General features: G+C 37.5%; 1 pseudogene; it reads right to left on the bottom strand.

Annotated features, from left to right (window-relative positions):
• Window positions 1-15,618: 15,618 nt before the first annotated feature.
• On the bottom strand, window positions 15,619-16,309 carry LOC128661622 (chloride intracellular channel protein 1-like; annotated as a pseudogene).
• Window positions 16,310-27,823: the final 11,514 nt, after the last annotated feature.

Here is a 27,823-nt window from a genome sequence, read left to right as displayed (position 1 = left end):
TAATGTTAGAATTGTAAAAATTTCTATAAAGCTTTATATTGTCACTTAGCTGCTTGTATGTCATTGCAATGTCGATGCGCATGGCCACCTCTATCGCTGCTTGCAGCTATATTTATTATTATTTTTTTTATTATTATTATTCCGCCACTTATTCAAATGCTTATAAAAACGACAGCATAACTCAAAATCTCATGAAACTTGGCACAGTGCTAGAGATCTGTGCTGTGCATAACCCTATGCAACATAAATATTATAGGTCATGTGATCTAGCAGCCATATTGCTTTTTGCGACAAATTTCGACAACCGCTTGAAAATCTTCTTCTCCAGAACCGCTTATGTTACAGCTGTGAAACTTGCTCTGTGTACTGCTGTACTGACCTAGAATAAAGTTTGTTCAAGAGAAGTGATTTAGTCACATGATCTAGCTGCCATTTTGAAATGTGCGAAAATCTTTAAACATCTTCTTCTCTGCAACCGCTGAGTGCAATGAAGCGCAATTTTGCACATGTGCTCCTTGCAAGGTCCTCTACTAAGTTTGTTCAAACTGTGAATATTCTATAATCAACATGGCTGCTATGAGCCATTCGCCTTTTTATCGCTGTTTAATTGCGTAATTTTGCACTTTATGCATTATGTTTACACTATTTAACTATATTACAGTGTAGCAGACACATGAGTACACATAGACATGACCCCTAAAGGCAATATTGCCGTAAATATTTGCACTGCGCAGTCGCCTTCGTGAAATAAAACATTTGCAAATTTTCATAAAACTTCTGCAAATTGTAGAGGTCTATAGTGAGCATTAGTATGTGCAATTTGAAAGCCATACAATGCATAGCTTGGCGGCCATTTTGTTTCGTATGCGTGTTTTTTAAAAACTTCAAAAATCTTCTTCTCCGAAACCGCTTATGGCACAGACTTGAAATTTTGTTTACAGCGTTATCTTATGACTAACATTCAGATTTGTTCAAGAGAAGTTGATAGGTCATGTGATTTGGCAGCCATTTTGAATTGTTCAAAAACGCTTAACAATATTTTTAAATTAATAATAAAACAAAAAACGTTCAACAAAAAAGTTTTATTTTTGCCATGTTTGTTGACATCTATGGTGAGAATTATTGTGCATAATATGGAGGCTGTATATTATATGATCTGGCAGCCATTTTGTTTTATGCGAATATTTCAAAAATCTATTTTCTCTGCAACTGCTTATGTTAGAACTGTGAAATTTGCTGTATAACCTTATATTGTGACCTAGAGTCACAGTTGTTCATGTTGATGGAATTGGTCACAAACTGTGGCAGCCATATTGGTTTACGTGAACATTTCGAAAATGTGTTTTCTTTCCAACCGCTTATGTTAAAGCTGTGAAATTTGCTGTATAACCATATATTGTCACCTAGAGTTACATCTGATCGTGATGAAAGTATTGGTCATATGGTGGGGCAGCCATCTTGAAAAACGCAAAAATTTCGAAAATGTGTTTTCTTTCCAACTGCTAATGTTAGAATTGTAAAAACTTCAATAAAACTTTATATTGTGACTTAGCTGCTTGTATGTCATTGCAATATCGATGCACATGGCCACCTCTATCGCTGCTTGCAGCTATATTATTATTTGTTATTGCTTGTATTATTAAAATTATTTTTCCGCCGTTTTTTTCAAATGCTTATAATAACAGCAGCATAACTCAAAAACTCATGAAACTTGGCACAGTGCTAGAGATCTATGCTGTGCATAATCCTATGCAATATAAATCTCATAGGTCATGTGATCTAGCAGCCATATTGTTTTTTGCGACAAATTTTGACAAACGCTTGAAAATCTTCTTCTCTGGAACCGCTTATGTTACAGTTATGAAACGTGCTGTGTGTACTGCTGTACTGACCTAGAATAAAGTTTGTTCAAGAGAAGTAATTTGGTCACATGATCTAGCTGCCATTTTGAAATGTGCGAAAATCTTTAAACATCTTCTTCTCTGAAACCGCTATACTCTTTGCAAGGTCATCTACCAAGATTGTTAAAACTGCGAATTTTCCATAATCAACATGGCTGCTATGAGCGATTCGCCTTTTTATTGTTGTTTAATTGCGTAAATTTGCACTTTATGCCTTATATTTACACTATTTAACTATATTACAGTACAGCAGACACATGATTACACACAGTTATGACCCCTAAAGGCAATATTGCAGGTAAAATTCGCACTGCGCAGTCGCCTTCGTGAACTAAAATATTTGCACATTTTCATGAAACTTCTGCAAATTGTAGAGGTCTATAGTGAGCATTAGTATGTGCAATTTGAAAGTCATACATTGCATAGCTTGGCGGCCATTTTGTTTCGAATGCGCTGTTTTAAAAAGTACAAAAATCTTCTTCTCCGAAACCGCTTATGGCACAGACTTGAAATTTTGTTTATAGAGTTATCTTATGACTAGCATTCAGATTTGTTCAAGAGAAGTTGATACGCCATGTGGTTTGGCAGCCATTTTGAATTGTTCAAAAATGCTTAACGATATTTTTAAATTAATAATAAAACAAAACACGCTTTACCAAAATGCTTTATTTTTGCCATGCTTATTGACATCTATGGTGACAACTATTGTGCATAATATGGAGAATGTATATCATATATTCTGGCAGCCATTTTGTTTTTTGCGAAAAATTTGAAAATCTATTTTCTCTGCAACCACTTATGTTAGAACTGTGAAACTTTATGTATAACCTTATATTGTGACATACAGTTACATCTGTTCATGTTGAAAGTATTGGTCATATAGTGTGGCAGCCATCTTTAAAAACGCAGTAATTGCAAAAATGTGTTTTCTTTCCAACTGTTTATCTTAGAACTGCAAAAACTTGCATTATAGCTATATATTGTGACTTAGCTGCTTGTATGCCATTGCATAGGCAATGCGCTTGGCCACCTCTATTGCTGCTTGCAGCTATATTATTATTTGTTATTGCTTGTACCATTATTATTATTTTTCCGCCGTTTTTTTCAAATGCTTATAATAACAACAGCATAACTCAAAAACTCATGAAACTTGGCACAGTGCTAGAGATCTATGCTGTGCATAATCCTATGCAATATAAATCTCATAGGTCATGTGATCTAGCAGCCATATTGTTTTATGCGACAAATTTTGACAAACGTTTGAAAATCTTCTTCTCTGGAACCGCTTATGTTACAGTTGTGAAACTTGCTGTGTGTACTGCTGTACTGACCTAGAATAAACTTTGTTCAAGAGAAGTGATTTGGTCACATGATCTAGCTGCCATTTTGAAATGTTCGAAAATTTTTAAACATCTTCTTCTCTGAAACCGCTAAGTGCAATAAAGCGCAATTTTGCACATGTACTCTTTGGGAGGTTATCTACCAAGATTGTTAAAACTGCGAATTTTCTATAATCAATATGGCTGCTATGAGCGATTCGCCTTTTTATCGTTGTTTAATTGCGTAAATTTGCACTTTATGCATTATATTTACACTATTTAACTATATTACAGTGCAGCAGACACATGATTACACACAGTTATGACCCCTAAAGGCAATATTGCAGGTAAAATTTGCACCGCGCAGTCGCCTTCGTGAAATAAAACATTTGCAAATTTTCATGAAACTTCTGCAAATTGTAGAGGTCTATAGTGAGCATTAGTATGTGCGATTTGAAAGTCATACATTGCATAGCTTGGTGGCCATTTTGTTTCCAATGCGCTGTTTTTAAAAACTACAAAAATCTACTTCTCCGAAACCGCTTATGGCACAGACTTGAAATTTTGTTTATGGAGTTATCTTATGACTAACATTCAGATTTGTTCAAGAGAAGTTGATACATCATGTGGTTTCGCAGCCATTTTGAATTGTTCAAAAATGCTTAACGATATTTTTAAATTAATAATAAAACAAAAACCGCTTTACCAAAATGCTTTATTTTTGCCATGCTTATTGACATCTATGGTGACAACTATTGTGCATAGCATAGAGACTGTATATCATATATTCTGTCAGCCATTTTGTTTTTTGCGAAAATTTCGAAAATCTATTTTCTCTGCAACCACTTATGTTAGAAGTGTGAAACTTTATGTATAACCTTATATTTTGACATACAGTTACATCTGTTCATGTTGAAAGTATTGGTCACATGGTATGGCCGCCATCTTGAATAACGCAAAAACTTTGAAAATGTGTTTTCTTTGCAACCGCTTATGTTAAAGCTTTGAAACTTGCTGTATAACCATATAATGTTACCTAGAGTTACATCTGTTCATGCTGAAAGTATTGGTCATATAGTGTGGCAGCCATCTTTAAAAATGCAATAATTTCAAAAATGTGTTTTCTTTCCAACCGCTTATGTTAAAGCTGTGAAATTTGCTGTTTAACCATATATTGTCACCTAGAGTTACATCTGATCGAGATGAAAGTATTGGTCATATGGTGGGGCAGCCATCTTGAAAAACACAAACATTTCGAAAATGTGTTTTCTTTCCAACTGCTAATGTTAGAATTGTAAAAACTTCAATAAAACTTTATACTGTCAGTTAGCTGCTTGTATGTCATTGCAATATTGATGCGCATGGCCACCTCTATCGCTGCTTGCAGCTATATTTTTATTATTATTATTATTATTATTCCGCCACTTTTTCTATTGCCCATAACTTTTAAACTGCTAAAGCAAAGCTCTTGAAATCAGGTATGCTAGTACAGCCTATTGCTCTGCTACATCTCATGCAATATTGAACTCATAGGTCATAAGGTTACGCAGCCATATTGCTTTTTGCGACAAATTTCAATAAACGCTTAATAATATTTATCTCCGGAACTGCTAATGTTACAACTTTGAAACTTGCTGTGCTCAGTGTTGCTATGAACTAGATTTGCCATTGCTCAACAGAAGTGCTTTGGTCACATGATGTAGCAGCCATCTTGCATTTTGCGAAAATCTTTAAACATCTTCTTCTCTTTAACCGCTTAGTGCAATAAAGCGCAATTTTGCACATATGCTCCTTGTAAGGTCCACTACCAAGTTTGTTAAAATTGTGATTTTTCCATAATCAACATGGCTGCTGTGAGACAATAACCTTTTTATCGCCATTTAATTGCGTACTTTTGCACTTTATACATTAGTTTTACAATGTTTAACAATATTACAGTGTAATAGACACATGATTACACATAGGCATAACCCTTAAAGACAATATTGCAGTTAAAATTTGCATTGCGCAATCGCCTTCGTGAAATAAAACATTTGCAAATTTTCATGAAACTTATGCAAATTGTAGAGGTCTATAGTGAGCATTAGTATGTGCAATTTGAAAGCCATACATTGCATAGCTTGGCGGCCATTTTGTTTTGTATGCGCCATTTTTACAAACTATAAAAATCTTCTTCTCCGAAACCACTTATGGGACAGACTTGAAATTTTGTTTACAGAGTTATGTTATGACTAACATTCAGATTTGTTCAAGAGAAGTTGATACGTCATGTGGTTTGGCAGCCATTTTGAATTGTTCAAAATTGCTTAACGATATATTTAAATTAATAATAAAACAAAAACCGTTTTACAAAAATGCTTTATTTTTGCCATGTTTATTGACATCTATAGTGAGCACTATTGTGCGTAATATGGAGGCTGTATATCTTACGATCGGGCAGCCATCTTGGTTTACGCGAAAATTTCGAAAGTCTATTTTCTCTTCAACCGCTTATGTAAGAACTGTGAAATTTGCTGTACTGTCTTATATTGTGACCTAGATTCACAATTGCTCATTAGGAGAGAATCAGTCACATGATGCGGCAGCAATATCGGTTTTATGTTTATCGTAATTATTTGTAATTCAATACTGCCTCTTTTGAGTCAATTGCTCACAAAACACAAATTACTTATGCTAAACTCTTGAAATCAGGTATGCGGGTACAGACTATTGCAATGCTTTATCTCATGATATATTGAACTCATAGGTCATAAGGTTACGCAGCCATATTGTTTGTTGCGACAAATTTCGAGAACTGCTTAATAATCTTTAGCCCTGGAACTGCTTATGTTGCAACTTTGAAACTTGCTGTGCTTATTGCTGCTATGACCTAGATTTGCCTTTGCTCAACAGAAGTTATTTGGTCACATGATGTAGCAGCCATCTTGCATTTTGCGAAAATCTTTAAACATCTTCTTCTCTTAAACCGCTTAGTGCAATAAAGTGCAATTTTGCACATATGCTCCTTGCAAGGTCCTCTACCAAGTTTGTTAAAATTGCGATTTTTCCATAATCAACATGGCTGCTGTGAGACATTAACCTTTTTATCGCCATTTAAAAGCGTAATTTTGCACTTTATACATTAGTTTTACAATATTTAACAATATTACAGTGTAATAGACACATGATTACACATAGTCATAACCCTTAAAGACAATATTGCAGTTAAAATTCTCATTGCGCAATCGCCTTCGTGAAATAAAACATTTGCAAATTTTCATGAAACTTCTGCAAATTGTAGAGGTCTATAGTGAGCATTAGTATGTGCAATTTGAAAGCCATACATTGCATAGCTTGGCGGCCATTTTGTTTCATATGCACTGTTTTTAAAAGCTACAAAAATCTTCTTCTCCTAAACCGCTTATGGCACAGACTTGAAATTTTGTTTACAGAGTTATGTTATGACTAACATTCAGATTTGTTCAAGAGAAGTTGATAGGTCATGTGGTTTGGCAGCCATTTTGAATTGTTCAAAAATGCTTAACAATATTTTTAAATTATTAATTAAACAACAACCGTTTTACGAAAATGCTTTATTTTTGCCATGTGTATCGACATCTATAGTGAGAACTATTGTGCATAATATGGAGGCTTTATATTATATTATCTGGCAGCCATTTTGTTTTAAGCGAAAATTTCGAAAATCTGTTTTCTCTGCAACCACTTATGTTAGAACTGTGAAACTTGCTGTATAACCTTATATTGTGACCTAGATACACAGTTGTTCATGTTGATGGAATTAGTTACAAGCTGTGGCAGCCATATTGATTTACGCAAAAATTTTGAAAATGTGATTTCTTTGCAACCGCTTATGTTAAATCTTTGAAATTTGCTGTATAGCTATATATTGTGACTTAGCAGCTTGTATGCCATTGCAAAGTCGATGCGCATGGCCACCTCTATCGCTGCTTGCAGCTATATTTATTATTCTTTTTATTCCGCCAAGCTTTTTATTCAATTGCCCATAACTGCTTAACTGCTTGTGCAAAGCTCTTGAAATCAGGTATGCTGGTACATCCTATTGCTCTGCTACATCTCATGCAAAATTGAACTCATAGGTCATAAGGTTACGCAGCCATATTGTTTTTTGCGACAAATTTCGAGAACTGCTTAATAATCTTGAGTCAATTGCACACAAAACACAAATTACGTATGCTAAACTCTTGAAATCGGGTATGCTGGTACAGCCTATTGCAATGCTACATCTCATGCAATATTGAACTCATTGGTCATAAGGTTACGCAGCCATATTGTTTTTTGCGACAAATTTCGAGAACTGCTTAATAATCTTTAGCTCTGGAACAGCTTATGTTGCAACTTTGAAACTTGCTGTGCTTGGTGCTGCTATGACCTAGATTTGCCATTGCTCAACAGAAGTGCCTTGGTCACATGATGTAGCAACCATCTTGCATTTTGCGAAAATCTTTAAACATCTTCTTCTCTTAAATCGCTTATTGCAATAAAATGCAATTTTGCACGTATGCTCCTTGCAAGGTCCTCTACCAAGATTATTAAAATTGCGATTTTTCCATAATCAACATCGCTGCTGTGAGACATTAACCTTTTTATCGCCATTTAATTGCGTAATTTTGCAATTTATACATTAGTTTTTCAGTATTTAACAATATTACAGTGTAATAGACACATGATTACACATAGTCATAACCCTTAAAGACAATATTGCAGTTAAAATTTGCATTGCGCAGTCGCCTTCGTGAAATAAAACATTTGCAAATTTTCATGAAACTTCTGCAAATTGTAGAGGTCTATAGTGAGCATTAGTATGTGCAATTTGAAAGCCATACATTGCATAGCTTGGCGGCCATTTTGTTTTGTATGCGCCATTTTTACAAACTATAAAAATCTTCTTCTCCGAAACCACTTATGGGACAGACTTGAAATTTTGTTTACAGAGTTATGTTATGACTAACATTCAGATTTGTTCAAGAGAAGTTGATACGTCATGTGGTTTGGCAGCCATTTTGAATTGTTCAAAATTGCTTAACGATATATTTAAATTAATAATAAAACAAAAACCGTTTTACAAAAATGCTTTATTTTTGCCATGTTTATTGACATCTATAGTGAGCACTATTGTGCGTAATATGGAGGCTGTATATCTTACGATCGGGCAGCCATCTTGGTTTACGCGAAAATTTCGAAAGTCTATTTTCTCTTCAACCGCTTATGTAAGAACTGTGAAATTTGCTGTACTGTCTTATATTGTGACCTAGATTCACAATTGCTCATTAGGAGAGAATCAGTCACATGATGCGGCAGCAATATCGGTTTTATGTTTATCGTAATTATTTGTAATTCAATACTGCCTCTTTTGAGTCAATTGCTCACAAAACACAAATTACTTATGCTAAACTCTTGAAATCAGGTATGCGGGTACAGACTATTGCAATGCTTTATCTCATGATATATTGAACTCATAGGTCATAAGGTTACGCAGCCATATTGCTTTTTGCGACAAATTTCAATAAACGCTTAATAATATTTATCTCCGGAACTGCTAATGTTACAACTTTGAAACTTGCTGTGCTCAGTGTTGCTATGAACTAGATTTGCCATTGCTCAACAGAAGTTATTTGGTCACATGATGTAGCAGCCATCTTGCATTTTGCGAAAATCTTTAAACATCTTCTTCTCTTAAACCGCTTAGTGCAATAAAGTGCAATTTTGCACATATGCTCCTTGCAAGGTCCTCTACCAAGTTTGTTAAAATTGCGATTTTTCCATAATCAACATGGCTGCTGTGAGACATTAACCTTTTTATCGCCATTTAAAAGCGTAATTTTGCACTTTATACATTAGTTTTACAATATTTAACAATATTACAGTGTAATAGACACATGATTACACATAGTCATAACCCTTAAAGACAATATTGCAGTTAAAATTCTCATTGCGCAATCGCCTTCGTGAAATAAAACATTTGCAAATTTTCATGAAACTTCTGCAAATTGTAGAGGTCTATAGTGAGCATTAGTATGTGCAATTTGAAAGCCATACATTGCATAGCTTGGTGGCCATTTTGTTTCATATGCACTGTTTTTAAAAGCTACAAAAATCTTCTTCTCCTAAACCGCTTATGGCACAGACTTGAAATTTTGTTTACAGAGTTATGTTATGACTAACATTCAGATTTGTTCAAGAGAAGTTGATAGGTCATGTGGTTTGGCAGCCATTTTGAATTGTTCAAAAATGCTTAACAATATTTTTAAATTATTAATTAAACAACAACCGTTTTACGAAAATGCTTTATTTTTGCCATGTGTATCGACATCTATAGTGAGAACTATTGTGCATAATATGGAGGCTTTATATTATATTATCTGGCAGCCATTTTGTTTTAAGCAAAAATTTCGAAAATCTGTTTTCTCTGCAACCACTTATGTTAGAACTGTGAAACTTGCTGTATAACCTTATATTGTGACCTAGATACACAGTTGTTCATGTTGATGGAATTAGTTACAAGCTGTGGCAGCCATATTGATTTACGCAAAAATTTTGAAAATGTGATTTCTTTGCAACCGCTTATGTTAAATCTTTGAAATTTGCTGTATAGCTATATATTGTGACTTAGCAGCTTGTATGCCATTGCAAAGTCGATGCGCATGGCCACCTCTATCGCTGCTTGCAGCTATATTTATTATTCTTTTTATTCCGCCAAGCTTTTTATTCAATTGCCCATAACTGCTTAACTGCTTGTGCAAAGCTCTTGAAATCAGGTATGCTGGTACATCCTATTGCTCTGCTACATCTCATGCAAAATTGAACTCATAGGTCATAAGGTTACGCAGCCATATTGTTTTTTGCGACAAATTTCGAGAACTGCTTAATAATCTTGAGTCAATTGCACACAAAACACAAATTACGTATGCTAAACTCTTGAAATCGGGTATGCTGGTACAGCCTATTGCAATGCTACATCTCATGCAATATTGAACTCATTGGTCATAAGGTTACGCAGCCATATTGTTTTTTGCGACAAATTTCGAGAACTGCTTAATAATCTTTAGCTCTGGAACAGCTTATGTTGCAACTTTGAAACTTGCTGTGCTTGGTGCTGCTATGACCTAGATTTGCCATTGCTCAACAGAAGTGCCTTGGTCACATGATGTAGCAACCATCTTGCATTTTGCGAAAATCTTTAAACATCTTCTTCTCTTAAATCGCTTATTGCAATAAAATGCAATTTTGCACGTATGCTCCTTGCAAGGTCCTCTACCAAGATTATTAAAATTGCGATTTTTCCATAATCAACATCGCTGCTGTGAGACATTAACCTTTTTATCGCCATTTAATTGCGTAATTTTGCAATTTATACATTAGTTTTACAGTATTTAACAATATTACAGTGTAATAGACACATGATTACACATAGTCATAACCCTTAAAGACAATATTGCAGTTAAAATTTGCATTGCGCAGTCGCCTTCGTGAAATAAAACATTTGCAAATTTTCATGAAACTTCTGCAAATTGTAGAGGTCTATAGTGAGCATTAGTATGTGAAATTTGAAAGCCATACATTGCATAGCTTGGCGGCCATTTTGTTTCGTATGCGCCATTTTAAAAAACTATAAAAATCTTCTTCTCCAAAACCACTTATGGAACAGACTTGAAATTTTGTTTATAGAGTTATCTTATGATTAACATTCAGATTTGTTCAAAAGAGGTTGATAGGTCATGTGGTTTGGCAGCCATTTTGAATTGTTCAAAATTGCATAACGACATATTTAAATGAATAATAAAACAAAAACCGTTTTACAAAAATGCTTTATTTTTGCCATGTTTCTTGACATCTATAGTGAGCACTATTGTGCATAATATGGAGGCTGTATATCTTACGATTGGGCAGCCATCTTGGTTTATGCAAAAATTTTGAAAGTCTATTTTCTCTGTAACCGCTTATGTAAGAACTGTGAAATTTGCTGTACAGTCTTATATTGTGATCTAGACTCACAGTTGTTCATGATGAAGGAATTAGTCACAAGCTGTGGCAGCCATATTGGTTTACACAAAAATTTTGAAACTGTGTTTTCTTTCCAACCGCTTATGTTAAAGCTGTGAAATATGCTGTATAACCATATATTGTCACCTAGAGTTACATTTGTTCATGTTGAAAGTATAGGTCATATGGTGGGGCAGCCATCTTGAAAAACGCAAAAATTTGGAAAATGTGTTTTCTTTCCAACTGCTAATGTTAGAATTGTAAAAACTTCAATAAAACTTTATATTGTCAGTTCGCTGCTTGTATGTCATTGCAATATCGATGCGCATGGCCACCTCTATCGCTGCTTGCAGCTATATTTTTATATTGGAATTTTCTGCATAAAACCTGATTTCTTTCCAATGGCCTGGAGAGTCTACAAATCCATTGAATTACTAGTGGGAATTCAACTCCTGGCCACCAGGTGGAGGCAAAGACCACCCCAGCAAAGCTTCAAGTATCCTTCCATTACCTATGATCCCCAGTCATTCTTTGTCTGTGTAACATTGTAGGTGATGTGCGAAGAAGGTGTCTGAAGAAATCAAGTTGTTAATCCTTTAATTGGCCTTTTTCTCCGCAAGCAAGGATTGGGGTCCACGTAATTCTCTTTTATTGAGAGTAATGGTGGCTTTTTGCAGTTGGAAGACAGGGAGGTGGTCTTTGCTCACCTTCCAACATTTTTGCTACCCCTGTATAGAAAACCAGGTTGGCTACTCTGTTTTTTCTTTATCTACAGGTCTATGTCCGTGAGGATTCTGTCACACCTGTTTGCTATACCTGCCCTACAGCGAGTCCACAAGTAAGTGTTTTTACCTTCTAGGTGAGAAGGATGCAGCACTTAGGAGTTCTTTGTTTTTTGTTTAAAAAAAGGATACTTAGAAAACAAGGTGGATCCTTATGGGACTGAATATCCATTTTAAAGGTTGGGGACTTATTTGGCAGCAGTTCAGGGCACTGTTATGTCATGTGAAGGTTTTTTTGATTTTGGCTATGGGGATTTGTTTGTACAAGTTTACATTTTATTTAGTTTGGGTAATATCTCTTTAAGAAAGTTGTTGGAACGCAACTTACTTTTGAATTTGCGATCATGTGACCGCTCTGTTACTTCCTGATTGCTTTACAGTTTGTTTATAGCCGGCTGTGGAAGACGGATTTTCTTGGAGACAGACCAGATTTTCTGGCATTAGATTGTTTTTCCTGCCTGTCACTTATCTCTGATGTTTGCAGCTTTCTAGGGACTGCAGTTTGAACAGAATTTATCTGCTAGTGTGGATTTGATTCCTGGTTACCACTTGGGTGAGTCTCTGCAGCATTGCTGGGGTGTATAGGTGCCGGTTTTAATAAATATTTATCTATGCTTAGAATTTTATTCAAGTTTTTTTATATTGAAATTAGAGTATAAGGGAAATAAAGGGCTTTTTTATTTACTATGGGAGCAGATCCCAAGCTTTCTCTGTCATTTGATAAATGTTTTTATTGTGCAGATGCCAAGGTTATACCTCCTGTGCAATTTTGTTCCCCTTGCCTTAATAAAGTTTTATTACCTAAGGATAAGGATTATTTATCTGAGCCTTCTTTTTCTCTGGATAATGCTGTTCAGGGGGTTGTCTCAGCCTTCTGATAACATATCCCAGTCTTTGACAGATTCACTTGCAGTACCCTGCGGTTCCTCTCATTCAGTCTCTGGGAATGTTTATTTGCCTAAAGATTTTGCTGCGCAGTTGACTTCTGCAGTCTCTACAGCCCTAAGTGCTTTACCTAGTTCTGGTAAAAGGAAGAGGAAATCTAAGAACATTTATTTGAGTTCTGATTCCGCCAAGACTGATTTGGTTAGTCTTTCTCAGTTATCTAGCGAGGATCATTCCTCCCCAGCTTCTGAGGGCGAGATCACTGATTTTGAATCTGCAGTTCCTAGTGCAATAGATTCTGAGGAGGTTATTTTAGATTTAAACTGGAGCATCTCCGTTTAATTTTAAAGCAGGTTTTAGCTACTTTGGATGACTCTGAAACTGTTGCAGAGGCTCATAAAAAGGCTAGTCTCTGAATAGACATTTTGATGTCAGAGATTTTTTCTGTTCCAGATCGCATGTCTGACATTATATCTCAGGAATGGGAAATGCCAAGTGTTCCTTTTAATCCATTTCTTCTACATAGAAAACTAGAGTCTTTTCATAGAAGGGTCCTTCTATAAACTGGGTATTTGCTCAGGTCAGCTTTTTTATTGCTGATGTAGCTGCTGCTTCAACATACTGGTTGTCTTGTCTTTCAGCAATCCTTTGACTCTGCTAGTGCAAATCTTTTGGGTTTACTTAAAAATGCCAATACTTTTATTTGTGATGCTGTATTTAATATTATGGAGATTAATGTCAAAAGCAAGTCTTTGGTAGCCCTTGACAGGAGAGTCTTATGGCTTAAATCTTGGTCTGTTATATGGTGTCAAAATCCAGAATATTATCTCTTTCCTTCCAGGGAAAGATGTTTGGTTCTAAATTAAGAATCTATAATATCTACTCTTATTGGAAGTAAAGGGGCTTTTATTCCTCAGGACAAAAACTCTAGAGGGATATCTAAAGCTTCTCATCATTTTCGTACCTTTCCTCAGAATAAGAAAAAAAATGTTGACTCCTCTGCTCAGAAGCAAGGCACCTTTGACTCTGGAAACCTAGTGCTAACTAGAACAAGTCTAAGCTGAGTTAGAAATCTATCCCTACTACCAAATCTGCATGAAGGTGTGGCATCTGATCCAGATGTTCTGGTAGGAGGAAGGTTAAGCCTCTTTCAGGAGGCTTGGTTTCTGTCTGTTCTAGATCCCTGGGTTCTGAATATAGTTTCTTAGGGATATCAAAAAGGATTCAGAACAAGGCCTCTTAGAGGAAGATTTTTTTCTGTCCAATGTACCAGAATCCTGTAAAAGTTCAAGCTTTTTTCCAGTCTGTCTCAGATCTGGAAGCTATGGGACTGATTGTTCAAGTTCCTTTTGCAAGAACAAAGGATGGGTTTTTATTCAAATCTCTCTAAGGATTCCATCTTCCAAAATGGAAATTATTCAGACTATTCTGCCTTTCATTCATAAAGGTCGGTTTATGTCCACAATAGATTTAAAGGATGCTTAGATTCATGTTCCAGTTCACAAAGAAAAATTCCAGATTCCGAGGATTGTCTTTCCAATTTGTTCTGGCTACAGCTCCAAGAATTTTCACAAAGGATCTGGGTGCCCTTTTGTCTGTGATCAGAACTCAGGGTATTGCAGTGTTTCCATACCTGGATGACATATTGGTTCAAGCTACATATTTTCCTTTAGCAGAATCTTTGCACCAAAAGACTCTTATTTCTTCAACAACATGGTTGGAAGATCCATTTTCCAAAAAGTCTATTTGATTCCTCAAAAAAAGCTAACTTTTTTGGAATTTCAAATAGATTCAGTCTCCATTAGTCTTTCTCTAATAGAGCAGATAAGGTTAAAATTGCTATCAGCTTGTCTGAACTTTCAATTTCTCTCTTTCCCCTTGGTTGCTCTTTGTATGAAAGTTTTAGATATTATTACTGCACCTTCAGGTGCAATACCATTTGCTAATTTTCACATGAGACCTTTTCAGCTTTTTATGCTTTGTGAATGGTGCAGAGACTATACTCAGCTCTCTCTTATCTTGCACACATCTACCGTAGTCACAAGACAAATGGTTGTAAAAGCTTCTCTAGAATCCCCTTTGTTCAGAAATTGCAGACCTGCATGGCTTTGCCATTGATCTTTGTTAATTGGAAGGTCAATAATTGAAGCTGCGCATCACACTTCTGAAATTCCTGGCAGTGAAGGGATTCATTTCTTAGTTGTTAGGTGTAAAATTTGCTCTAATATAGGAATTACTGTTCCACCTAACACCTACCATCTCCCTGATCCCTCTGATACAGCTCTCTTCCTTCCCTCCTCCCAACGGTCACCATCATCTTCCACATTTTTAGTCTGCCAGTAGTCTGTCACAATGCAGTTTAGGGCTCTTTTTAATTATTTATTTTACTTTTTCTGTAGTGTAGGGATCCCTCATCACCCTTACACCTTCCTGGTCGGTTCCATATAGCTCTCTTCCACCATCCCACTGCACCACCATCTTTACTTCTTCCAGTTGCCTGTATGCAGTTGGGTGTGGGGGGAAGGGTGTTTGTGCAGTTTTTTATTTATTTATTTGTTTTTCTATAGTGTAAAGATCCCCCCTCAGCCCTTTCTCCCTACCTATGATGGACTGCCCACCCACCTCGTTCTGACCCTCCAACATCTTCATTGTACTAATAATCACTGTCTGTATTAGATCTGCCTTCATATTGCAACAGATTTCTATCTCCTCTTAAAAAAAGAAAGCAGCTTATATGAGAGATTTAGGCACTTGGATATATGCAAGTTCAATTTCATTGATGGTTGGGCAAGTACTTACAAATGCCTCATGTTTGAAAGCATTTCAGAGATATCGCTGGACATCAGAGAACTCAGCTGGGATTTTTAATCCCATGTACTTCTGAAATACAACAGGCACTATATGTAGCTTGGGCAACATGTTTCAATCAGCCAAAGTTAGCTAATCCCCATTCAATAGCTTGAGGCGGGAAATCGTCCCAACCTCTGTGATGTTCTTGTTGATTTCATCTGGCAGAGGACAGTTCTGGTAATTATCAAGAATCCATAAAGCCTTGATGAGACCTTTCTCAATAGTTTGGTTTGCTCCAAGGTTGGAATTCTTGCTGTACACAGAGAATGTGGCAAAAATGTAAAGTCTAGCTGTGTTAGATTCTTGATTTTTGCTTCCAGCTTTAGGTATCTGGGGGGGTGTACAGAGTCTCCTTCAGAGATTCCTTTATTTTATTAGTAACCATCCTGAACCCCACAATACACCAGGAAACGGGGTTGAGAGCCAAGTCCTTCAATATGTCTATCTTCCTCTTCAAATCAAAGTTTTTTCATTAAATGTGACTCCTTTGTGAAAAGGGATTCATTTTAATACTCTGCTCATATTTTCCAGCCTTTATAAAAACCTTCACTTGAATCTGATCATCTGCCATTTTTTCCCCAAAATTTTCTAACAATTTTATTTTATCTCCATAACTGTAGGAGCTATGTCAATTTATATACAATGTTTAAATGGTATGCATTTTCTTGTATAATGCATGTTAATTTAAGTATTTTATAGATTTTAAATATCTATTTTTGCATGTTCTTTTTATTATTTTAAACTTTAATATTTAATTTAAAATATATAATTATGTTATAAAAGACAGCAGCTGAAAATTTATAATTTAATATAACTTCATATTTTTAACTTTGCCCAGTTAAACAAATGCTGTTATGTAAAAATCTAAATTTTAAATTATATATTAGTGCTTTAAATAATAAAAAACTTGCAAAAAAAGTTTAAAATCTATATACAATATTTAAAATAATATGCATTATTCAGGAAAATGGATATCATTTAAACATTTATATAAATTTGATGCTATTCTAAACTATTAACCCTTAAGTGTCTTCACCCCAACGTAACCTAACCCCGCTACACTATTAACCCCCAATCTTCCATAATCTATTGACAAATGTATTAATCCCTAAACCGCCACACACCCTCACCACAAAAAAACTACACATATATCTATGTTGCAAACTATATTACTAAACTCCCTAAAATATAAACACACTAGACCCCAAACCTAACACCCCCTAATTTACAGAAAATAAAAAACACTAAAATTACAAAACAAACACATTACCACAAAAAAACTACCACAAAAAAAGTTAGGCATATACTCAAACAAACTAAAGACCCTTAAAAAAGCCCACCGCAAAATATAAAAATGTCTATACTAACACTAATACCTACACTAAACATTGCCCTGAAATGGGCCCCCCTAAGGAGCTAGATTCAACATTATGACCTAAGATTAGTTTATAATGTTGGTATAAGATTTTTTTTTAGTTTTTTTTTTTTTTTAACAGGACATTAGTTTTAGCATAGGTAGTACTGTTTTGTTTTTTGTTTTGTTTTTTGGTTAATTTATTTTATTTTTTTTAACTTAGGGGGTGTTAGGTTAGGGGTCTTGGGGGTAGCTGTTAGGAGTTAAGTAGTGTAGGAGTAGTTTGCAGTGGGGGGGTTGTGTCAGTTAGGGGGTTAATATTGTAGGCAGTTTATTGCGGTGGTTGTGTTGTGGCAGTTAGTGGGTTAATAGTGCAGACAGTTTATTGCGGTGGGGGGTTGCTATGGTTAGGGAGTTAATAGTGTAGGCAGCTTATGACAAGAAGGGTGTGGCGGTTAGGGGATTAAACAAAGTAGGGAGTTTAATGCAGTGGATTATTGGAGGTTTAGGGGTTGAACAGAGTAGGGAGTTTATTGTGGTGGAATATTGGTGGTTTAGGTGTTTATAGTTATGTTTATTATGTTTGGTGATCATTTTAAAAGGAATCCTTTACTGTGCATCACCAATGTTGATGCCAATGCTGCTTGGAATATTTTGCAAGCATTGCTACCCATTGAGATATATAGTAAACCACCTCTCAGTGCTGCTGCCTATTTTGAATATAATTTAAAAAATTAGCTGAAACAAAGGAAAAACCAATGAAAAAAATATAAAAAAACAGACAGTTTAAGTATGCTTTAGCAAAGGTTTTCAGAGAACATTATGGAAGCAAAATATTTGGGCCAAAACAAAAGTAAAACATTACAGATAATTAAATGTTGATGATGACTGCCTGATACGTTGGAATGCAGTTTATTTTGTTTAAACAGACAGTCTACACCAGATTTTATTGTTTAAAACGATAGATAATTCCTTTATTACCCATTCCCCAGTTTTACATAACCAACACAGTTATATTAATACACTTTTTATCTTTGTGATTACTTTGTATCTAAGCCTATGCAGAATCCCCCCTTATTTCAGTTCTTTTGACAGACTTGCATTTTAGCCAATCAGTGCTGACCCCTAGGTATCTCCACAGGCATGAGCACAATGTTATCTATATAGCACACATGAACTAACGCCCTCTAGTTGTGAAAATAAAATAAAAATGCAATTAGATAAAAGGCAGCCTTCAAGGGCTAAGATATTAGAATCTGAGCCTACCTAGGTTTAGCTTTCAACTAAGAATACCAAGAGAAGAAAGCAAATTTGATGATAAAAGTAAATTGGAAAGTTGTTTACAATTATATGCCCTACCTGAATCATGAAAGTTTATTTTTGACTAGGCTGTCCCTTTAACCACTCATATTAATTCACAATAACTATGCAAGTAGTTGCTTCATAGAATTCTGAGCAATGTTGTAAATATGATGTAACAACCTCCTAATACTTCACTGCAATAATAAATGTACTATTTACATCTAATATGAGGACAAGTTCATAGTTTAAAAATGTTATTTAAACATTAAGGGTCAGATTACAAGGAGAGCGCTAAATATTGCTTTCATAAAAGCGATATTTGCGCTCCACTTTGTAATACCAGTGCACGCTAATGTGCGCTGATATTACAAATTGCCAGCAATGAGAACATGACCTCACGTTCGCATTGCTGGGAAGCATTGCGGACATGAGAGCTCATTTCCATAGGCTCCTATGGGGGTCTCGTTCTGATGCCATTAGAGACGGCATCAGAACTTAAGCGCAGCAAAGGGGGTATTGATGTGCATTGATGGCAGCATGCTTAAATATATATGTATTTGCTGATATACATGTATATGTATGTGTTAATATGTGTATATACACACATTAAGACCCACTCCATACTGCTATCTTTATGTTTTAATAAAATACAGTACACAGTATTTTGGTGCCATTTGGGGCATATTTATAAAATTAACCAGAGATCTAATTGCTAAAATTAACCAGAGATCTAAGGGCTAATTGCTATCACAAGATCACGGTAGCAATAACCAGCCACTTGTAATGCCCGTTTGCAGGCGCATGATAATTTAGCGCTACACTTGTAATCTAGCCCTAATTTTATTTTTTATTGAACATAAAATTATCTTATTTATCACTTTTAAAGGTAATTTTCAACAAAAATGAAAAGAACACACAAATATATATATATATATATATATATATATATATATATATATATATATATATATATTTAAAAAAAATATTGACAAACTGCTGGAAAGTGTTTTCTAGTTGCTAAAAATACCATTATCAAATTTCCCCATAAAATATTAAGGACCAGTAGTGATGTCGTGAACATAAAAATTTGGGTTTGCAAACGCAAACTTCCGCAAAAATTCGCGAACCGGGCGAACCGCCATTGACTTCATTGGGTAGGCGAATTTTAAAACCCACAGGGACTCTTTCTGGCCACAATAGTGATGGGAAAGTTGTTTCAAGGGGACTAACACCTGGACTGTGGCGTGCCGGAGGGAGATCCATGGCAAATCTCCCATGGAAAATTACATAGTTGATGCAGAGTCTGGTTTTAATCCATAAAGGGCATAAATCACCTAACATGCTTAAATTGTTTGTAATAACGTGCTTTAAAACATTAGGTATGATGTTGTATCGATCAGGTAGAGTGTAAGGGTTACGTCTGCTTCACAGTGACAGACCAAACTCCCGCAGCGGGTACAACATCATCATCATCATCACACCGTACGTCCATGTGTGTAATGCTGCCTGACTGAGACATATCCCTGTTATCTACATCCTCTGGCAATAATGGTTGCGCATCACTCATTTCTTCCAACTGATGTGTAAATAACTCCTCTGACAGATCAAGTGAAGCGGCTGTGGTGCTAGTGTTGGGGGTGGTGGCAGGTGGGCGAGTGGTAACTTGAGAGGTGCCCGAAGCTAAGCTGGAGGAGGATGGTGCGTCAAGGTTCCGAGCTGAAGCTGTAGAAGATTGGGTGTCCTGTGTTAGCCAGTCAACTATGTCCTCAGAACTTTTCGAGTTCAGGGTACGTGGCCTCTGAACACTGGGCATTATTCTAGGGCCAAAGGGAATCACAGCACCACGACCACAACGGCCCCTGCAGGGTGGCCTGCCTCTGCCTGTCATTTTTTTTTCGATTAGTGGTACTATGCGTGCAAGCTACTGTGACAACAGATATGAGTGGCACTGTGCACTGGCAGAAGTTGGTAGAGTAGACGCTGTAGGCCTGACAGACACGCTTGCAGACAACTAACTGCTATTCAATCTATTACAGTCAAAAAAAAAATTTTTTTAATGTACACTACTGTTACACCAGATATGAGTTGCACTGGTGTGACACTGTGCCCTGGCAGGCCCTGAAAAATCTGTTACACATCTACAACCACCAAAAAACAACCATGCTAAATAGTTTCCAAATTTTGTCCTGAGTTTAGAAAATACCCAATGTTAACATGTTCTTTGCTTTTTTTGCAAGTTATAGGGAAATAAATACAAGAAGCACTTTGCTATTTCAAAACCACTTTTTTTCAAAATGAGCGCTAGTTACATTGGAACCCTGATATCTGTCAGGAATACCTGAATATTCCTTGACATGTATATATTTTTTTTTAGAAGACATCCCAAAGTATTGATATAGGCATATTTTGGTATATTTCATGCCACCATTTCACCGCCAAATGCGATCAAATAAAAAAAAATTGTTCACTTTTTCACAAACTTTAGGTTTCTCACAGAAATTATTTACAAACAACTTATGCAATTATGGCATAAATGGTTGTAAATGCTTCTCTGGGATCCCCTTTGTTCAGAAATAGCAGACATATATGCCTTTGGCTTTGCTTTCTGGTAATTAGAAGGCTGCTAAATGCTGTTGCGCACCACACGTGTTTTATGCCCAGCAGTGAAGGGGTTAATTAGGGATCATGTAGGGAGCTTGTAGAGTTAATTTTAGCTTAAGTGTAGTGTAGTAGACAACCCCAAGTATTGATCTAGGCCCATTTTTGTATATTTCATGCCACCATTTCACCGCCAAATGCGATCAAATTAAAAAAAACGTTAAATTTTTCACAATTTTAGGTTTCTCACTGAAATCATTTACAAACAGCTTGTGCAATTATGGCACAAATGGTTGTAAATGCTTCTCTGGGATCCCCTTTGTTCAGAAATAGCAGACATATATGACTTTGGCGTTGCTTCCTGGTAATTAGAAGGCCGCTAAATGCTGCTGCGCATCACACGTGTATTATGGCTAGCAGTGAAGGGGTTAATTAGGTAGTTTGTAGGGAACTTGCATGGTTAATTTTAGCTTTAGTGTAGAGATCAGCCTCCCACCTGACACATAAGACCCCCTGATCCCTCCCAAACAGCTCCCTTCCCTCCCCCACCCCACAATTGTTCCCGCCATCTTAAGTACTGGCAGAAAGTTTTTGAATGTTTTTAATTTTTTTAGCATATTTACATATGCTGTGGTGTAGCATCCCCCCCTTAGCCCCCAACCTCCCTGATCCCCCCCAAAACAGCTCTCTAACCCTCCCCATCTGCCTTATTGGCGGCCACCTTGGGTACTGGCAGCTGTCTGCTATTATTTCACAGTCAAAAAAGTGTGTTTTTTTAAAAATTTGCACTACTGTTACACCAGATATGAGTGGTGGCACTGGGCAAGTGGGCACAGTATAAGCTGTGAGCCTGACACACATGCTGGCAGGCAGGCAACTGCAATTAGATTACACAGGAAAAAAAAAAAAACAGACTGATGTTCTAGCCCTAAAAAGGGCTTTTTGGGGTGCTGTCCTTACAGCAGAGATCAGATGAGTCCTTCAGGACTGTAGTGGACACTGAATACACTAGCCTAGCTATCAATTTCCCTATTAAATCAGCAGCAGCTACACTGTCCCTCCTCTCACTAAGAATGCAGCTTCCAAATGAATCTAAAATGGATGCTGTGCAGGAGGTGGGAGGGTCTGGGAGGGAGTGTGCAACGCTGATTGGCTGTAATGTGTCTGCTGACTGTGAGGTAAAGGGTCAAAGTTTTCTCAATGATGAAGAATAGGGGGCGCATCGAACATCGCATATGTTCGCCCGCCGCGGCGAACACGAACATGCTATGTTCGCCGGGAACTATTCACCAGCTAACTATTCGCGACATCACTAAGGACCAGATTACAAGCTTACTTCTAGCGCAATTAAACGATAACCTCTTCCCCCATAGAAGTCAATGGAGAAAACAAAGTAACCTAACACCCCACTCGCACGTAAACCTGATTGCATTTCTCATATGTGCATACCCGATCGCATATTCACATATGTGCATACCCGATCGCATATTGTAATGTGCGCTAAACCAACATGAAAATCGGAATATTTTACATTCCAATGTTCTGTACATACAAGAATATCTTCTATTTATTCATAAATAAATATTTAAATAGATATATACACATATAAATACATAAATACATCTATATACATATTTATACACACACACACACACACACATATATATATATATATATATATATATATATATATATATATGTATGTATACATACATATACATCTTTTGGCATGTGTGAAGCCCTTTGCTTGCCTTTGATTTCATATCTTTGAGCCCTTAAAAATGTGTGTGAGCAATATTTTGGGTAATAATTTTTTATTAGATGTTGTTATTATGAGTTTAAGTGTACTTTGTAATGTATTATTGATGTGTTTTGTGACACTTCTTTTCTTTTCACAAAACAGTTAACCACAGCTCTGAGATAAGGGTAATCATTCTAGTGTAAATCGCATTTGCGCTTAAGCGATCGTGTTTGCTTTCAATATGTAATACGAGCGCAAATGAACCTGCGCTCAAATGAACCTGCACTCAAATAAACCTGATATCACTTGCACCCAATAGTTTATGCTACACTCGTATTCTAACCCTAAATAGGTTACAATAGAAAAAACATGTAATGCACACTGATGTTTTAATGCAATGTTCTCACTTAATTCTTAGTCCAGTCAGCCAAAAGAATGAAAGCTTTTTCTAGATGATTGGACTAAGAATAAAACAATTAGCTAATAGGAAAGCAAAGACACCCCTATACTGTATAAGGGGGAACCTCACATTCAAGCTTCAGTGTGTGGAGGTGGGTGACTGCATAAAAAGTACATTGGATGGAAGATAAGAAGAAAAGAAGATGGAAAAGGAAGACGACGGAAGCAGAAGAAAGAGGAAAGCCCCCGTGGAGAGCAGTCTTGGAGAAGCAGCAGCCCACCTAGGAGTCATATTCAAGTTTGTGAGTTCTAACTTTTGGGGTTTATCGTTAGGTTTCTTTTTGGGGGTTGTTAGTTTAGGGTTAGCAAAATAGTTTAATTGTTGATGCCCTTTTTAGGGCGTCTTTTTTAGTATAGGTTGATTTTTAGCAAGGGAGCTTAATTGCTGATGTACTTTTCAGGGCATCTTTTTTAGGATAGGGTTTTTCCTTCTTTTTTTTTTTACAGGCAAAAGAGCTGATCACTTTAGGGCAATGCCCTACACAATGCCCTTCTTAGGGATAGGATTTTTTTAGAATAGGTTTTTTACTTTTTTACAAGCTGATCACTTTAGGGCAATGCCCTACAAAAGGTCCTTCTTTAGTTCTTTAGTTTTAGGATAGGCTTTACTGTTTGTTTTTTGTAATGCTAGTATTTGTTTTGTAAGTTAAGGGATGTTAGGTTAGGGGTCTTGGGGGGTAGCTGTTAGGAAGTTAAGTAGTGTAGTGGTAGTTTGCGGTGGGGTATAGGCAGTTAGGGGGTTAATAGATTAGGGGTAATTTAGGGTTGGGTATTGGCAGTTAAGGGGTTAATAAGTTAAGGGTAGTTTGCAGTGGGGGCTTGTGATGGTTTAGGGGTTAACTAATGTAGGGTTTATTGTGGTGGGGGTTATGTCAGTATTGGGGTTAAGTAGTATAGGGGTTATTGTAGTGGAGAGCTATGGTGGTTTTGGGGTTATTAGTGTAGGCTGTGGTGCATTTATTTTGGTTTGCAATATATGTAAAATGCATCCTTTACTTTTATCGCCAATGTAAGTGGCAATGCTGCTTGGAATATTTTGCCAGCACCGTCACGCATTGCAATGTATAGTAAAATGCCTCTCGGCAATGCTGCCTTTAAACAGTAATGTTGGCACGTTAGAATATTTTGCCACATGGCAGCAGATCTCTTTTCAATATCTCACCGCCTTGTGGCATTTTCAATCATCAGGGCCGACCCTTAAATTTTGCTATTCTTAAAAGGCAATTGGCCATTTTTTTATATGCACATTTCTCGTTTTTACGTGGTTTTGTCAGGGTTTTTCCCTGTTTTGTTTGCCATGTGCTGCTGGCAGCCATTTTACTCACCTCTCTTGCTGACTCTGGTGCATACTGTGTGATGCTGCTCATTTCCTGCACTTCCTTTTATGGCCAGACTGGTGTACATCATCAGTGTGAGACAGGATGCAGTCTCAGAATTGTGATGTCATCACTTATTATTTAAAGGGCCTCTGTTCAGTATGCTTTGCCCTTGCGTTGTCTCAGACCTGTTTGTGAGAGCTCCTGTGTATTACCTGGCTGTCTGACGTCCCTCCTGGTTCCTGATCCCTGGCTTGTTACTGACTCTGCTGTTTTCCTTGTTCCTGATTCCGGCTCGTCTGACTACTCGCTTTGGCTCCTGACTCAGCTCATCTGACTATTCACTTTGGCTCCTGACTCGGCTCATCTGACTACCAGCTCTGGTTTTGATTCATGGCTTGTTATTTGTCTTGTGGACTTTTTATTATTTTTTGCTATTAATAAAGGTGTGATTATTTTTGCCTTTCTCGTCTCAGTCTGATTCCTGGCACCCTGACATTACGCAAGGGCCATGAATCCTGATGGTGCTAATAATCCACCTTTACCTGACATAATTTCCAGGATGGATGAACAGGATCACCACTTGGATCAATTTGCACTATCCCTGCAAACCCTGCTGGCTTGCACTGCACATTTGGACCAAAGTTTCCCGCAAGTTATGACTTCTCCTGTTTCCGCTGCTGCACCTAGTCCTACCAGGAGCATGTCCAGTTCTGCACCTCTACCTCAGCGATATGGAGGTGATCCTAATCAGTGCAGAGGGTTTTTGAACAAGGTGGGCATTTACTTTGAGATGTTACCTCAGGCGTTTCCCTCTGACAGAACTAAGGTGGGATTTCTCATCTCGTTACTCTCTGACACAGCTCTTGCCTGGGCTAATCCCTTGTGGGAGACTAATAAACCTGTGATTTCAAATTACCCTGAATTTGTGGCCTCCTTTCGAAGGGTATTTGATGTTCCAGCTCGCTCCTCCTCTGCTGCTAAACGACTCATGTCCATTCAGCAAGGTACAAGATCTGTTGCTCAGTATGCCATTGAGTTCCATGCGCTTGCCGCAGAGGTAGGTTGGAACAATTGTTGCCGCCTTCTTTCATGGGCGCTCTGGTTCGATTAAAGATGAAGTTGCTGCCAGAGATTTACCAGAAGATCTTGATACATTGGTGTCTTTTTTTATCCTAATTGACATCAGACTGAGAGGCCCTCTTTCAAGGAGCACTTGCGGAAGCCTCCTGTTCCGTTGTCTACTATGTGTGGGTTCCCACCCATGCGTACCTCTCCTCCCATGCCTCCTGGTCCTGAGTCACCAGGTACTGCTGAGCCTATGCAGTTGGGATTCACATGTCTCTCCACGTCAGAGAGGGCCATTAGGAGGAGGGAGGGGCTCTGCCTCTATTGCGGGTTACAGGGCCACCGGCTGGGAAACGCTCACACCTAAGGTCCTGTTGGGGGCATACCTTGGGTGGTTTATTCTCATCCCTGGAACCGCTAAAAGAGAAACCTTTGGTCACAGTTGTCCTTTCCTGGGTGGACAACAAATATGTTGCAACATTGTGTTGTGGTGTACTTAGATGACATCCTCATACACTCACCCACACTTGAGGCTCATCGTTCTGATGTTACACGGGTACTTCAGAGACTACGTGAGAATTACCTGTTTTGTAAACTCGAGAAATGTGAGTTCCATCAGACTCAAGTAACCTTCCTAGGTTATGTTATCTTTGTTGCAGGGTTCTCCATGGATCCTGAAGTTATCTGCAGTTCTGCAGTGGCCTCGCCCAGTATGTCTTCGGTCTATTCAACGGTTTTTGGGGTTCGCCAATTACTATAGAAAGTTTATTGAAAACTTTTCTTCCTTGGTCAAACCTATCACAGACATGACCCGTAAAGAGAATGATCCACTTCATTGGTCACTTACTGCCATTAAGGCCTTTGATAGTCTTAAGACTGCCTTTGCTGCCACTCCAGTTCTGGCTCATCCTAACCCTGTCCTGCCTTTCGTTCTTGAGGTCGATGCATCTGAGACTGAAGTAGGTGCCCTCTTATCTCAACATCCTACGCCTGACGGTTCCTTGCATCCGTGTGGTTTCTTATCTAAGAAATTGTCTCCAGCGGAGTGCAATTATGAAATTGGCGACAGGGAATTACTGGCCATAATTTTGGCACTCAAGGAATGGAGGCATCTTCTCGAGAGTACTAGCGTGCCAGTGCTCATTCTTATTGACCACAAGAATTTTACTTATCTATCTGAAGCAAAACGTTTGTCGCCCCAACAGGCTACATGGGTGCTATTTTTGTCTTGGTTTAATTATGTGGTCTCCTACCTGCCTGGTAGTAGGAATGTTAGAGCTGATGCACTCTTTCAACAATTTTCGCCTCTGTCCAAGGAGGAGTCTGTACCTACTTCAGTTATACCTCCTGACCATAATTTTGTTACCATACGTATTAATTTGACTTCTCCCTTGGGGGAGGAGATCCTGTCTGCACAAACCAATGCACCTCCTGAGAAACCTAGTGGTAAGTGTTTTTTCCTGAGAATCTTCTAACTAAACGTTTGCACACTTACCACTATCCTAAAGCCGCAGGTCACCCAGGCAAGAACCAAATGATTTGGTCTGTCACTCGACAATTCTGGTGGCCAGGTCTTCGTTCTGATGTTCCTGCGTATGTTTCCTCCTGCTCATCTCAGTTTGTGCACAGAATAAGACTCCTCAACGTCTTCCTGTGGGTCTTAAAACTATTGCTAATGGTGAGCGTCCTTGAACACATCTTTCCATGGACTTCATTGTCGAGCTCCCTGTTTCCAATGGCAATACTCTTATCCTTATGGTGGTTGACCGTTTTTCTGAAATGTCACATTGCATTCCCTTGAAGAAGTTGCCTACTGCTCAGGAGCTTGCTTCAATTTTTGCCCGGGAGGTCTTCCATTTACATAGGTTACCCAAGGAGATAGTGTCAGACCTTGGTTTCCAGTTTGTCTCCAGATTTTGGCGTTCCTATTGTGCTCAAATGGGGATCCAGCTTTCCTTCTCCTCTGCATATCACCCTCTATCCATTGGGGCTGTGGAACGGTCTAATCAAGCTCTGGAACAGTTCCTCCATTGCTATGTCTCAGATCACCACAATAATTGCTCTGAACTGTTACCTTGGTCAGAGTTAGCTCATAATAGTGCTATTAATGCTTCCTCCAAGTAATCCCCTATCATGGCGAATTATGGGTTTCAACCATCCTTGTTGCCTGATTCATTCATGTCTCAGGGTATTCCGGCTTTGGAGGAGCATCTCCGGCAACTCCGTTCCACGTGGGTGCAGATTCAG

This window comes from Bombina bombina, chromosome 5 (genome assembly GCF_027579735.1).
Source record: "Bombina bombina isolate aBomBom1 chromosome 5, aBomBom1.pri, whole genome shotgun sequence".
Classification (NCBI taxonomy): domain Eukaryota; kingdom Metazoa; phylum Chordata; class Amphibia; order Anura; family Bombinatoridae; genus Bombina; species Bombina bombina.
This window is presented reverse-complemented; position numbering and strand designations above follow the sequence as displayed.